This window comes from Salvelinus sp. IW2-2015, linkage group LG15 (assembly GCF_002910315.2).
Source record: "Salvelinus sp. IW2-2015 linkage group LG15, ASM291031v2, whole genome shotgun sequence".
NCBI classification, from domain to species: domain Eukaryota; kingdom Metazoa; phylum Chordata; class Actinopteri; order Salmoniformes; family Salmonidae; genus Salvelinus; species Salvelinus sp. IW2-2015.
In genome coordinates, this window is record NC_036855.1 from 53067563 (window position 1) to 53083623 (window position 16061).

Here is a 16061-nt window from a genome sequence, read left to right on the forward strand (position 1 = left end):
GTGTGTGTGTGTGTGTGCCAGCTATATTAACTGTCTCCACAACAGGTGGATACAGTGGGGTAGTGTGCGTGTGTCTGTGTATGACAAAGGACGAATGAATGAAGGAAAAGGGGATGACAGAATAACCGGAGGGAGGAGTGCAGCTGTGCTCGGTTGCTACAGTACGTCTGACAGAGGATGTTGTTACTAGTGATGGATTCTCTCTATGGTGCGGCTGATAATGAGAACATCTGCATGAGATGCGGAGTGAATCTCTCTGAAGGGAATCACTGGAGGCGAAAACAGTAGTCCGAGAGCAAGACAGACAGAGAGAGAGAGAGAGAGAGAGAAAGCTGAAATATAGTGTTCTCCAGATTGTGAGGAGTCCATGGTGGCTAATATAGACTGCTAGATGCTTAGTTGGGATGTGCACTCACAATATTTAGTAATAAGGGTTGTTATGCAATTGAGAACAACTAGAAGCAAATTGTGTGTGTTGTGTGTGCGTGTGCGTGTGCGTGTGCGTGTGTGTGTGTGTGTGTGTGTGTGTGTGTGACTGTTGTGCGGTTAAGCAGAAGCGGGCCATCCCATCCCGGCCTCAGCAGGGACATCCTGATAGAGCAGTCTTGTGTGATAGATGAGGTGAACAGATGAAATAACTCAATTGCTTTATATTATKATTTTTTTTTGRTGATGTTCCTCTTCTTTGTTATCTTGCCCTAGATGCCAGTGCCCTACGCAGTTCGAGGGGCCAGAGTGCCAGCAGACCAAACACAGTTTCCATGGCAACGGCTATGCCTGGTTTCCTCCCATAAGGCCTTGCTTCGAGAGCCATCTCTCCCTGGAGTTCATCACGGAGGTTGCAGATGGCCTGCTGCTCTACAGTGGGCCCCTGGCCCAGCTACAGCCCTGGGACCTTGAGGACTTCATGGCCATAGGTACATATCTACTTATCTACTCACAGAGGAGGGGGAATATAGGCTAGGGCAGAGACAAGATGTGTTAGGGGGAAGGGAGGGGCAGCGCATGCCTGCGTGCGTCAGTGTGTGAGTGCTGGTAATTGTGTTTTCAGTACACAGTGATGGTCAGATAGAGATAGGAAGGTTGCATGAGGCAGAAATTGTCCTGTCTGGATTTGCTGGTTTGATGTGAACGTTTAGAGGCTGCTAGGATTATTTTTACATGGCTATTTGTTGTGCCAACCCTGCCAAATTAGTTTGGGGGTGGAGGGGTTTCTTTGAATGGGGTTCAGCATCAGCCTACACATAGCTCCTGAGGTCTTTAATGAGTGTACACTCGGTGGTAAAGACTGATCTCAGTCTGTGTGTGTGTGTGTGTGTCTGTGTGTGTGTGGTTGCAGTGTGACAGCATCAGGTCTTTAGGGGTTAATGAAGGGGCTCATTATGAAAGTAAAGGCTTATTTGTCATTCATTCTAGAATGTAATTACAACGGGGTGTGCATATTTAGAGCTTTAATGAACTTGTTTAGCTATGTGGACGTGCTTAGCATACAATCTCAAGTTAAGGTCTGGAGTAAATAACATACGATGTTTGTGTGTACGTGTTTGTGGCTCCATTCCACATTATGTTTGCTTTCGAGTATTAGCACTCGATTCAATGCTGGAAGACATTTTGTGTGTGCGCGCAAGTGTGTATGAGTGCGTGTGTGTGTGTGCGTGCGTGCGTGCGTGCGTGCGTGCGTGCGTGCGTGCGTGCGTGCGTGTGTGCGTGCGTGTATGTGTGTTTGAATGGGAAACAAAGGAGAAAGGAAACAGTAGAAGTTTCAAGCGTCAAGTTTCAACGTTTTTTTTGCCACGTGCACAGGACATTCTTGAGTCTCGACAGTCTCAAGTCTGTAGTCTCAACAGTCTAATGGCTGCAGTCTCAAAACGATGCAAGGTCAGTGTGTTGTACTGTGACGGTCAAATCAAATCAAACTTTATTTGCCACACGCGCCGAATAAGTGTCGACTTTACTGTGAAATGCTTACTTAAAAGCCCTTAACCAACAGTGCAGTTCAAGAAGAAGAAAATATTTACCGGGTAGGCTAAAATAAAAAGTAATTATAAAAAGTAACACAATAAGAAAAACAATAACAAGGCTATATACACGGGGCACCGGTACCGAGTCAGTGGGCAKGGGTACAGGCTAGTTGAGGTAATCTGTACATGTAGGTGGGGGCGAAGTGACTATGCATAGGTAACAAACAAACAGCGAGTAGCAACAGTGTACTAGAGGGGGGGTCAATGTAAATTGTCCGGTGGCGATTTTTATGAATTGATAGTTTGTTGGTGATGTGAAAAGGCGTGGATCTGGGCCTGTTCCTGTGAAAGCAGGATATCCTTCTCGTCGGACTCGTTAAAGGRAAAARTKTCTTCCAGTCCGCGGTGAGTAAKCGCTTTTCTGATGTCCAGAGGTTATTTTCGGTCATAAGAGACAGTAGCAGCAACATTATGTAACGCTAAAAAAGAAGTTAAACAAAATGCAAATTAAAAATGAATTGGTAGGGGGAATGTAAAACTTCAGCCATGTACGTCGGCGCCATCTTTTCTCTCTGATGTAAAGATGTCTTCAGTTGCTGCAGTAWGTCAAGRTTTCCCAAACTCGATCCTTGGGCCACTCCTGGGTACACGTTTTGGTTYTGGCCCTGGCACCACACAGCTGATTCAAATAATCAATGTCCACAGCCTCACAGCCTCACAGCCGCTGGGTGTGGAGGGAGAGACATAGTCTGGAGAAGAGAGACAAAATCCAACAAAGTCTGTGTCCAGCACCGTGCCAGAGAGGACAGAGATAGCGACAGGGAAAACAAGGAGGGATGAATAGAGAGTGGATAGACAGGGGAACATTCAACGTGTACTGTACATGTTGAGGTMGAGAGAGAATTCAAAAGTATGGAGAGAGAGTTTAGGAGCTGTAAGATGCGAAGTGGGGGAGACGGTATTGAGCTGCGGATGGAGTCAGAGAGAGTTCGAGTAGGAGAAGATAATACACAGTGCGACATGGAGTGAAAGGGGGAGATACTTGATTCGGAGTGGAAGGGATGTATGAGGAAGATGTGTAGACAACTGTACAATTGCAGGARGGAGAGATGACAGAGTGRAGAGGGCAAGTAGAGACGGCTGAGACTTAAAGGGAGAAGCAGACAACAACAGTTCAGCCCAATGTCTCTATATTACTCTCTCAAACAGACACACACACACACATACCCCGTACTCTCACCCACAGGTTGACTGTGTTAAACCTTATTATTTCTCGTTGTTTAGCAGTGCAACCTATTAAACCTTATCATTTCCCACTGCTTCCCGGGCCGGATCTCCTTATTAAAGACGTTGAGCGGCTCGCTGGCTGCCTCCTGCAGGCCTGCCCACTCACTGTCTGTTTTCCGCCGTGAAGTGCTGTTTATCCCCCCCTATGGTCCATTGTGCCCAGGCATCACCACCCCTAATGTAACATAGCACAGACCTGCCTCTGCAAAACACCCCTGCATGTCCTACATTCTCCCTGTTCCCTTGGGATTAAAGGCCCAATGCAGCCATTTGTACAGTATATCAATATCAAATCATTTCTGGGCAACAATTAAGTACCTTATTGTAATAGTTTTCCATTAAAATGGTCAAAAACAAACAAAAATRGCTTTTTAGCAAAAAACGACTGTATTTCTCAAGCAATAACTTTGCTAGGACTGTCTGGGAGTTGTCTGAGTGGGGAAGGGGAAATTTAAAACTAGCTGTCATTGGCGGAGAGGTTTKGAACTCTCTTTGCTATTCGTCTATTAACTAATTTACCACCTGGTGATGTCACCAGGCAAGCCAAAACTCCACCCATGCAAAAAATGCTGATTAGAAGGTCCGTTGTAGATTGTATTTTCAACCAGCAACTATTAGGAAATAACAATTATCAAGTTTACAACTATCACGTTTACAGTGTTAGYTTCATCAGCTGTTGCACAATATGATACAAAGCACAAGAAAAACATAATTTTGAATGCACTGGGCCTTTAAGTGGTAGCGCACCGAGCCAGAATGGCAAGTAGTCTACTTTTAAAGCAGGTCTGTTCAATTCCGGTCCTGGAGGGCCGAAACACTTCTGTTTTTTGTTTCTACCTGGTAATTAATTGCACTCACCTGATGTTCCAGGTCTGAATGAGTTCCTTATTAGAAGAAGAGGATGAAAACCAGAAGTGTTTCTGCCCTCCAGAACTGACATTGAGCAGTCCGGGTTCAGGGAGAATGGCATCCTATTCCCTTTAAAGTGCACTACTTGACCAGGAACCTATTCCCTTTACAGCACTACTATTGACCACAAAGTAGTGCACTATAAATTGAATAGGGAACTATTTGGGATGCCGCCAGTGTCTGTTACTGCCCAGCTTGAGCCTGTGTGGTGTATGAGATTACCGGACAGGTCTGAGGTGATTTGTTCTGGGCCGAACAGGGAACTGGATGTTGCTCTACCACGGAGGAAGGGAGTCTTTGGTTCTGCTTGTTAACTTTTCCATGGCTCATAGTCCTTTGTCCCCATCTGATGTGGGTCAGATTACAACCACTATGTGCTTCATACTSAAAGCATTATATTGAGTTATGGTTGTGTATAGTGTAGGTTTGCAGGGCATATGGAATATTTTAGAGTTTCCATTGGTCTGTCCTCACCTCTAAATGTAATCTGTGTTATATTTCTCTCTAAATCACGSCAGAGATCTAGACCCTATCTGTGCTGTCTCCTGACTTTGACCGTTGACCTCTAGGTCTATTAATCTGACTGGTACACGGGAACACGATTACATCCAGTGAGATCATTGTTAAATGAGTCTCATTATTGTGAACGCTCCCTTCTCAAGGGTACGAGCCACGGGGCTGAGCTTGTCCAATCAATAGACAAATTAACCGGACAAATTAAATTTGGGTGATTACGGACTCCTGCAGAATGGAAAACAGGCTCTCAGGGCTCGGCTGGGGATCCAGTTTACACATCGTTGCCAAGAGTTGCATCCAGCTCCAAGGATAGAGCAGAACAAATGTCATCACTCACTTTGTCTCATTCTGACCTGACGGCAGCCTATTTATCATGCTTTTAATATGTGGAATTCAAATTATCTTAATAAATGCAACTCAAAAGCCAGATGTAAAAAAAAAAAAAAAGATTGAGTAATGGTATGGAAAGTCAATGAATGTAATGGTCATTTGCTGGCAGCATATAAGCCAATTTATAACAGGCAAGGTTATTGCATTTTTCCTGCCCATATTAAATAGAATCATAAGCATCTCAGGCATTTTGTATTTTACTTTTTTTTTTTGATCTTTTGCTTTATGCGGTACTAGTGTTGGTGGTCTCAGAAAGAACTGAGAAACAGGCTGACTAAAAAAACACACACACACACACACACACACGTGCAGACACAACATCTGGCAGATGAAAGCGAGCAGAGAGATACAGTTACACACTGAGTGTGACGCGCACATTACGGTCAATTTGCAGAAACCTGTTTCACAGTCTTTTAGCGCTGCACCCGTTTCAAATATCGCTTTAAAGTTTAGGTCCTGTTTCCTGGGGGCATGGGGGTGTTTGCTGACAGTCAATTTATATTAAAGGCACCACAGTCACAGACTCTCTTTCTCTCTTGCTGGGCTGCTGATTTGTATATACAGAGTGATTTGTAATGCTGTTTATGCAGTCCATATGGTCCCTGCCTCAAACATATCCCCTTCAGGCCTTCAGAAGAGCAATTTTTCAAATGTAAGCGCCGTGCTATGGGGGCCATGCTATGCGGGCTGAGACCCTCTGGCTTCCCCCTCACCAAGACGCTCGACAGGGAAGATTAATCTGCAGGGATGTCGAGGAGGAGACCATGATGAATAAGGGATGAGGAGGGGAGAAGTCCGCCAACATGAGTTTAAGAGCAAAATCTTGTAGTAACCTGAGGACACCCGGGCGTACTCGGGTGTCCTCCCTATCCAAGATCATTTGATACGGCACAACATAAAGCCCATTTGGCCTGTCTTCCCACACCTTTTTTTTGTTAACTAGGCAAGTCAGTTAAGAACAAATTCTTATTTACAACGAAGGCCTAGGAACAGTTCAGGGGCAGAACGACAGATTTTTTTTTTTTACCTTGTCAGCTCGGGGATTCGAACTAGCAACCTGCCTGACCAACACAGCCCAGCCTGTCCATGTGTGTGGAAGTTCTCCTCTCAGGGACTCAGCACCACTCTCCTCTCCTTCCCTCTCTCTTTTCATTTCAACCAAGCCTCCACCATTCACACCTGTCACCTCTTTTCTCCTGAAATGTCACGTCAGTCCCAACAAGGAGGGTCGGGGACCCTCGTCAGACGCAGATAGCCTGTGGGACAGTGTCAATCTCCTGCCTGAGGGTGGTGGCCACTGTGGGCCTTTCAAATGAAAAGGGCTTTTCACTCCGGCTTAGGCTGGGCTCTGTACATCAGTGACTTACTGCTAGCTCAAAGTTATCTCTGTCTGAGCACAGGTTGCCTTCTGGGAATCCACTGTGAGAACACTGCAGAGAGACAGGTGGGAGAGGGAGAAAGAGAGAGACAGAAAAGGTTGGGGGGAATAAAAGAGAAAGACATGACAAGCCAGATAGAGTGAGTGTCATGGAGTGAGGCAGGGCGTCAGAGAAGGTAAAGATAAAGACCTAGAGAAGAGGGAGAATAACCCTCTCTGTTGAAAACAGAGCATTTGCGAGCCTAGAAAATAGAGCAACGTGGAGCAACGTTTATATTTACAGCGCTGTTCTCTCCTGAACTCTTCGACTAAATGTGGATGTCATGTTGATTTATGGAGAAACAGTGGTTGGTTGACATGTTGTTTACCCACAATCCTGTGCAAATGGTATAAAGCATACAATGAGTCTTAACTGGTTCATTAATTTTTAATTTCCCATTTGACTAAGTCAGAAAATAGAATAACTTTTTAATATGTTTATTGTCTTATGGGGGGCATATGAGGGGGGGGGATTACATAGCACCAGGCACTGTTGTAATCCTTATTGTGAAGTGAGCATTTTTCTTAATTTTTATTTAACCTTTATTTAACTAGGCAAGTCAGTTAAGAACACATTCTTACTTACAATGATGGCCTACCAAAAGGCAAAAGGCCTCCTGCGGGAATGSGGGCTAGGATTAACATTTTTCARWAAATATAKGACAAAACACACATCACGACAAGAGCGACAACACAACACTACATAATGAGAGACCTAAGACAACAGCATTGCAAGGCAGCCACACATGACAACACAGCATGGTAGCAACAAAACATGGCAACAACATGGCAGCAACACAACATGGTAGCAGCAAAAAAACATGGTACAAACATTCATTGGGCAAAGTCAACAGCACAAAGGGCAAGAAGGTAGAGACAACAATACATCATACAAAGCAGCCACAACTGTCAGTAAGAGTGATGACGTCTGACTGTTAGTTATATTTAACTGGTTTACTATTACCTATGCACCTTTTACTGTTGTTGTTTTTCATTTTCTAATACTGGCCCAGGTTATTAGATGTAATGTCATTTTAAGTACGCCATCTTTCTGAACAGACTGCTGAAAGCATTGAGGTGGTGCCTGTTTTCACTTTAGACTAGGGTTGGGTGAACACAGATCACTCTTACAGAATGATCAGTTGGCGTTTATTAGTTGACTGTGCTTCCCTGTGGTTGCTTGTTCTTGGTGTGTCGCAGTGATCAGATCCAATGGGGTACAGAAGTGATGGCCTCAGGATAAAGTGGTCTGTGTGTGGTTGTATCTGATCCTCCCTGGCATTGAGAGTATGTGATAGGGGGGTTGATGGTCATCAGGAGGCCCTGGGGATGTGACCACCATGTGTGACCTCATGTCAGTGTCCTCTCTCTCTCTCTCTCTCTCTGTCTCTCCCTCAGAGCTGATCGATGGCACTCCCACACTCAAGATGAACCATGGCTCGGGCACACTGGTCCTGCAGTTGCCAGGCAACGTAAATGTGGCGGACAGACGGTGGCACCGTCTGGACGTGAGGAGCAACAGTAAGGTGGGTGTCTGAAGTCTGAGCTGCTGCCAAGCATATACCAACCCAGGGGACCCCAACCCCCCCCCACCAAACATATACACACACATAGACAAACACAGACATGCACACGTCTCCCCCGACACTAGCCATATGCTGTTCATTCTTATAGAACTCTGGGGATGTTTAATGCAAACAGGTGGTGTCTCTGCTAGACTAGTCCTATTTTCAGTACATAGTCTGGAGAAGTAGGCGGGTTTGAGTGGTTTGGACTCAGTGCAGATCAAATCAAATCAAACTTTATTTGTCACATGTGCCGAATACAACAAGTGCAGACCTTACCGTGAAATGCTTACTTAACCAACAGTGCAGTTCAAGAAGAGTTAAGAAAATATTTACCAAATAAACGAATTTTTTTAATTTATTTTTTTAAATGCAATAAAATAACAATAAGGCTCAATAAAATAACAGTAAGGAGGCTATATACAGGGGGTACCAGTACAAAGTCAATGTGCAGGGGTACAGGTTAGTCGAGGTAATTTGTACATGTAGGTAGGGGTGACTATGCATAGATAATAAACAGCGAGTAACAGCAGTGTACAAAACAAATGGAGAGGGGGGGGATCTCAATGGTAAATAGTCTGGTGGCCATTTGATGAATTGTTCAGCAGTCTTATGGCTTGAGGGTAGAAGCTGTTATTAAGGAGTCTTTTGGTCCTAGATTTGCCGCTCCGGTACCGCTTGCCATGCGGTAGCGGAGAAAACAGTCTATGACTTGGGTGACTGGAGTCTGACAATTCTTGGGGCWTTCCTCTGACACCGCCTAYTATATAGGTTCTGGATGGCAGGAAGCTTAGCCCCARTGATRTACTGKGCCGTACGCACTACCCTCTGTAGCGCCTTACGGTCAGATGCCGAGCAGTTGCCATACCAGGCGGTGATGCAACCGGTCAGGATGCTCTCGATGGTGCAGCTGTAGAACTTTTTGAGGGTCTGGGGTCTGGGGACCAAATCTTTTCAGTCTCCTGAGGGGGAAAAGGTGTTGTCGTGCCCGCTTCATGACTGTCTTGGTGTGTTTGGACCATGATAGTTAGTTGGTGATGTGGACACCAAKGAATTTGAAACTCTCGACCCGCTTCACTACAGCTCCGTCTATGTTAATGGGGGCCTGTTCAGCCCACCTTTTACTGTAGTCCACAATCAGCTCATTTTTCTTGCTCACATTGAGGGAGACCTCCTCCCTATAGGTAGTCTCATCGTTGTCGGTGATCAGGCCWACCCTTACCAACTGGGGGCGGCCCGTCAGGAACTCCAGGATCCAGTTGCAGAGGGAGGKGTTTAGTCCCAGGGTCCTTAGCTTAGTGATGAGCTTTGTGGGCACTATGGTGTTGAACGCTGAGCTGTAGTCAATGAACAGCATTCTCACATACGTAGGTGTTCCTTTTGTTCAGGTGAGAAAGGGTGGTGTGGAGTGCGATTGAGATTGCGTAATCTGTGGATCTGTTGGGGCGGTATGCGAATTGGAGTGGGTCTAGGGTATCCAGGAGGATGCTGTTGATGTAAGCCATGACCAGCCTTTCAAAGCACTTCATGGCTACCGATGTGAGTGGTACGGGGCGGTAATCATTTAGGCAGTTACCTTCGCTTCCTTGGGCACAGGGACTATGGTGGTCTGCTTGAAACATGTAGGTATTACAGACTTGGTAGGGGAGAGGTTGAAAATGTCAGTGAAGTCACTTGCCAGTTGGTCCGCGCATGCTTTGAGTACACGTCCTGGTAGTCCGTCTTGCCCCAAGTCTTTGTGAATGTTGAGCTGTTTAAGGTTTTGCTCACATCAGCTATCGAGAGCTTTATCACACATTCGTCCAAAACAGCTGGTGCTCTTGTGCATGCTTCAGTGTTGCTTGCCTCGAAGCGAGCATAAAAGGCATTTAGCTCGTCTGGTAGGCTCACGTCACTGGACAGCTCACGTCTGGGTTTCCCTTTGTAGTCCGTAATAGTTTTCAAGCCCTGCCACATCCGACAAGTGTCAGAGCCGGTGTAGTAGGATTCAATCTTAATCCTGTATTGACGCTTTGCTTGTTTGATGGTTCGTCTGAGGGTATAGCGGATTTCTTATTAGCGTACGAATTAGTGTTCCGCTATTTGAAAGTGGCAAGCTCTAGCCTTTGGCTCGATGCGGATGTTGCCTGTAATCCATGGCTTCTGGTTGGGATATGTACGTACGGTCACTGTGGGGACGACGTCGTCGATGCACTTATTGATGAAGCCAATGACTGATGTGGTATACTCCTCAATGACATTGGATGAATCCCGGAACATATTCCAGTCTGTGCTAGCAAAACAGTCCTGAAGCGTAGCATCCACGTCATCTAACCACTTCCGTATTAAGCGAGTCACTGGTACTTCCTGCTTTAGTTTTTGCTTGTAAGCAGGAATCAAGAGGATAGAATTGTGGTCAATTTTCCAAATGAAGGGTGGGGGAGAGCTTTGTATGCATCTGTGTGTGTGGAGTAAAGGTGGTCTATAGTTTTTTTCCTATGGTTGCACAKGTGACATGATGGTAGAAATGAGGTAAAACCGATTTAAGTTTGCCTGCATTAAAGTCCCTGGCCTCTAGGAGCGCCACTTCTGGATGAGCATTTTCTTCTTTGCTTTTGGCCTTATAGAGTTGGTTGAGTGCAGTTTTAGGGCCTGCATCGGTCTGTGCTGGTACATAGACGGCCACAAATGATATAGATGAGAACTCTCTTGGTAGATAGTGTGGTCTGCAGCTTATCATAACGTACTCTACCTCAGGTGAGCAATAGCTTGAGACTTCTTTAATGTTAGATATTTCGCACTAGCTGTGTATGGCCGCTTTGGCTGTATGACTTCACTAACAACAACTTTGTTAATCGACCAGGTCTGAAAATCAGCCTCAGGGTTATTCGTGAAATGGTCAATGTATTATATAAACAGTGTCATACAAACGCTATAATAGTATTTGTATGCCATTTACAAACTGCATGTTTGCTATGAAATAACTAGTTGAATATGCTTGTTGAGTACAATAAACTGTTATTGAGTAGATATTCAATAGGACCTCTTAGAAGCAAATTAGATGCTCACATTTGTATGGTAAGTTAGTTCTTGCAATAGAATAGATACAAATAGATGTAATACAGATTTCAGAAAGGTATTACTGGCAGTAATGGAGCTCATATTAGACTGGTGGGCCAGCCAGTATCTGATGTCTTGATATTCCTGATGTCCTGCTTTTCCGGATGTCCTGATAGTCTGGATGTCCTGATATTATCTGATGTCCTGATATTCCTCATGTGCTGATATTATCTGATGTCCTGATATTCCTCATGTGCTGATATTATCTGATGTCCTGATCATCTGGATGTCCTAATATTCCTTACAGTGCCTTGCAAAAGTACTCATCCCCCTTAGCGTTTTTCCTATTTTGTTGCGTTACAACATGTCATTTAAATAGATTTTTAATTGGATTTCATGGTATGAACGTACACAAAATAGTCCAAAAATTGGTGAAGTGAAATGAAAATAAAAATGTAAAAGTGTTGTGTGTATTCAGCCCCTTTGCTATGAAGCCCCTAAATAAGATCTGTTGCAACCAATTACCTTCAGAAGTCACATAATTAGTTCAATAAAGTCCACCTGTGTGCAATCTAACTGTCACATGATCTGTCACATGATCTCAGTATATATATACACCTGTTCTGAAAGGCCCCAGAGTCTGCAACACACCTAAGCAAGGGGCACCACCAAGCAAGCGGCACCATGAAGACCAAGGAGATCTCCAAACAGGCCAGGGAYAAAGTTGTGGAGAAGTACAGATCAGGGTTGAGTTATAAAAAAATATCAGAAACTTTGAACATCCCACGGAGCACCATTAAATCCATTWTWWTWTTKTTTTAATAATATGGCATCACAACAATCCTGCCAAGAGAGGGCCGCCCACCAAAACTSWCGGACYAGGCAAGGAGGGCATTAATATGAGAGGCAACAAAGAGACCAAAGATAACCCTGAAGGAGCTGCAAAGCTCCACAGAGGAGATTAGAGTATCTGTMCATAGGACCACTTTAAGCTGTGCACTTCACAGAGCTGGGCTTTACGGAAGAGTGGCCAGTAAAAAGCCATTGCTTAAAGAAAAAAATAAGCAAACACGTTTGGTGTTCGCCAAAAAAGGCATGTGGGAGACTCCAAAAAACATATGGAAGAAGGTACTCTGGTCAGATGAGACWAAAATTTWGCTTTTTGGGCATCAAGGAAAATGCTATGTCTGGTGCAAACCCAACACCTTTCATCACCCCGAGAACACCATCCCCACAGTGAAGCATGGTGGTGGCAGCATCATGCTGTGGGGATGTTTTTCATCGGCAGGGACTGGAAAACTGGTCAGAATTGAAGGAATGAAGGATGCTCTTAAAATACAGGGAATTTCTTGAGGGGAACCTGTTTCAGTCTTCCAGAGATTTGAGACTGGGACAGAGATTCACCTTCCAGCAGGACAATAACCCTAAGCATACTGCTAAAGCAACCTCGAGTGGTTTAAGGGGAAACATTTCAATGTCTTGGAATGGCCTAGTCAAAGCCCAGACCTCAATTCAATTGAGAATCAGTGGTATGACTTAAAGATTGCTGTACACCAGCGGAACCCATCCAACTTGAAGGAGCTGGAGCAGTTTTGCCTTGAATAATGGGCAAAAATCCCAGTGGCTAGATGTGCCAAGCTTATAGAGACATACCCAAGAGTCTTGCAGCTGTAATTGCTGCAAAAGGTGGCTCTGCAAAGTATTGACTTTGGGGGGTGAATAGTATACATGCTCAGGTTTTCTTTTTTTGTGTGTTATTTCTTGTTTGTTTCACAATAAAAATATATTTTGCATCTTTAAAGTGGTAGGCATGTTGTGCAAATCAAATGATACAAACCCACAAAAAAAAAATAGATTTTAATTCCAGGTTGTGAATAGGAAAAATGTCAAGGGGGTGAATACTTTTGCAAGCCACTGTATGTGCTGATATTCCTGATGTCCTGATATTATCTGATGTCCTAATATTATCTGATGTCCTGATATTATCTGATGTCCTGATATTCCTGGTGGCTTTATATTCCTAATGTGCTGATATTCCTGATGTCCTGATATACTGGATATCCTGATATTCCTGATGTCCTGATAATCTGGATGTCCTTACATTCCTGATGTGCTCCTTTAGGAGGTACGCTTCACACTGGACCGCTGTGCCGGGGCCACCGTCATGGAGATGGAGGGAGTGGGCAGCTGGCTGACCACAGAGGACCACTCGTCCTGTGAGGTCACTGGTGTCACACCCAACCTGGACAGGTAGCATACTCACACCTCTCTCTCTCTCTCTCTCTCTCTCTATTTGCGTCTGTCTTTGTTGCTCTCACACTCTTTCTTTATTTCTCTCTTTCTCTCTCCCTTTATCTCTCTGTCTTTCTTTTTCTCACTCTTTTTCTTTCTCTCTCTCTCTCTCTCGCTCTTTCTTTCTTTCTCTCATGCTCGCTCTCTGTCTCTCTCTCTCTCTCTCTCTCTCTCTCTCTCTCTCTCTCTCTGTCTCAGTGTCTCTCTGTCTCTTCTCCTTTATACAGAATACACACCTTTCACATAGTCAAACTCAGAACACCAGATGGGTGGGGGACAAGGCTATGTATGACGGGTTGAAAAAGTACTGCAGTAGAAAATAGGGATGGATAGGTGTATGAAAAGGTGTACTGACAGTGATGTTCATTTCTTCCCCAGGCACCTGAATGGGACCCAGGTGTTACAGCTGGGTGGAGTCAATGAGAACCTGCCCTATGCCTACCCGCAGTTACAACACAAACACTTTACCGGCTGCGTCCGGAACCTCATTGTCGACAGCAAGGTAACGCTCGCTACAATGTATTTCTTCCCAATCGTCACGCGCCATGAATAGCCAATGGGAAGGGATTTAGTTCGTATACAACACATAACGTCTCCATTGTGTAGAGTTGTAAAGTGTAGTCTTTACACCACTTATACTTGTACTGCAGAGGCAGCATGTTGTTATAAAACTGCATACAGCATCTCGCATAWATGCTTTCAAACACCTTCCTCAGGGACGTTGTCACAACAGCGCTGCTATAGAAAAGGTACKCTCCGAGATTCAGCGCGTATCCACTAGACACTGTGTGAACTGGTAGCTATGCCACTATGGCAACAGTCGTCACGGCGAGGACAGCGGTCCCTCAGCCCATGTTACTTCATGACACTGTGTGACACTTGGAACTAAAGGTATTTGACACTAAAACACTCTCCTGCWCACCCGCTGGCTACGAAACGTAGGGCTGAGGTTCGATACAATATTCATAGATCTCTTATTGTAGAGTGGAAAACACTGGGGGCGTGGGTGGAACATGTGAGAGAGAGGGGAAGACAGGAGGAAAGGAGGAGGATGTCTGTGCCATTGAACCTGTTCAAGCGTGAGGTCGGGGTGAATGTTTGGGCAAGAGAAGGGAATGGGCGGATTTTTCGACTTCAATAGTTTTTCTATTCTGAATCTACTGTACRTCTTCCCACCCTGTCACAGTTGATTTATGTTACTCTCTGTCGTCGCTTCTCTCTCTCTATTTGTTTGTATCTCTCCTGCTCTCTGGGACAGATTAACTATACTATGGGTCTGCAACCATGCAATAATGGTTTTCATTAAAAAAAAATGAATGATCAGTAAAATGAATATGAAGAAAAAGCAGTCTGTAGATGAAAACACTCTTTTCTTTATAAAGCAACTTGTGAAATGTAACATTTGCCATTTAGCAGATGCGTTTACTTAAAGTGAMTAACATTCATGCAAGCATACATTTTTCATTTGGGTGGCCCAATGGGGCCAACAAATCTTCAGCATCTATCCAACTCTGTTCCACTCTCTCTATCCAACTCTGAGTGAGGCAGAGACGGGTACTCATGACTGGGAAAGTCTGCTAGTTATGTTTGGTGAAAAATTTGATCATGATTGGCATCTCACACACATCAACAAACACACACCTGCACACGTACTCACATACACACCGAGATGTATTTTGGATCTTTGAGTGTGTGTAGTAACTCTCTGTAAATCAGTATCGAGCTCCATCTTGAGAAGGATCAGACTTAAAGTGCCCAGCTCTATGGTGAGGTCAGAACCAATTTGTACCTTGCTGCACATTGGCTCAACGGCTACCGAGCAGCCAGCTCCGCTGAACGGTGGTAACTCAGAAATGGGGAGATTGGACATATTAATGTCCTTTATGATATGCTATTGTGAGCAGGACTTAAGACTTCAAGGTTTTCCTGTCCTTTCACAGCATTGCCCTCCGCCAGCTCCGTTGTGTCCCTGTAGATTGGTTTGATCTTATGAAAACCCAGCCATTTACATTCCAAGAAATTGCATGAAAGGTGAATACATAAAGGTGCCGAGGGGAAATCTCAAGTTTCGGTGACCTTTGCCCTCAGTTTTTTGGAAAACTAACAATTGTTATTTCGTTCTCTCTTTCCCTCTCTCTATCCATCTCCTTCTCTCATTTGTATCTATCTCCGTGCCTCCCTTTTTTTACCTGTCTACTGCTCTCTCCCATTTCTATCTTACACTACCTTTTCTATCTTTCTCCCTCTGGCATACATATCCTACTCCGCCTCTCCATCTCTGTCCTCTCTCCATCTCTCCCCCCTACACAGTTCTATGACTTGGGCACTCCAGCGGACTCTGTGGGCAGCTCTCCGGGGTGTCTGACTACGGATGGGAGCTGTGTCAACGTGGGCATCCCCTCCTGTGGCCCTAGGGGTCGCTGCCATGGAGAGTGGGGCTCCTTCAGCTGCCAGTGCATACCGGGGTACACTGGGAATCAGTGTGAGCAGGGTACGTACCTCAATGCCAGCACCGAGCCCAACATGTACAGTGGGGCAAAAAAGTATTTAGTCATCCACCAATTGTGCAAGTTCTCCCACTTAAAAAGATGAGAGAGGCCTGTAATTTTCATCATAGGTACACTTCAACTATGACAGACAAAATGAGAAAAAAAAATCCAGAAAATCACATTGTAGGATTTTTAA

The 16061-nt window shown here is 44.8% G+C and overlaps 1 pseudogene; it reads left to right on the top strand.

Annotated features, from left to right (window-relative positions):
• LOC111974412 (neural-cadherin-like) overlaps nucleotides 1-16061 on the top strand; it is a 191971-nt pseudogene that overhangs the window by 156354 nt on the left and 19556 nt on the right.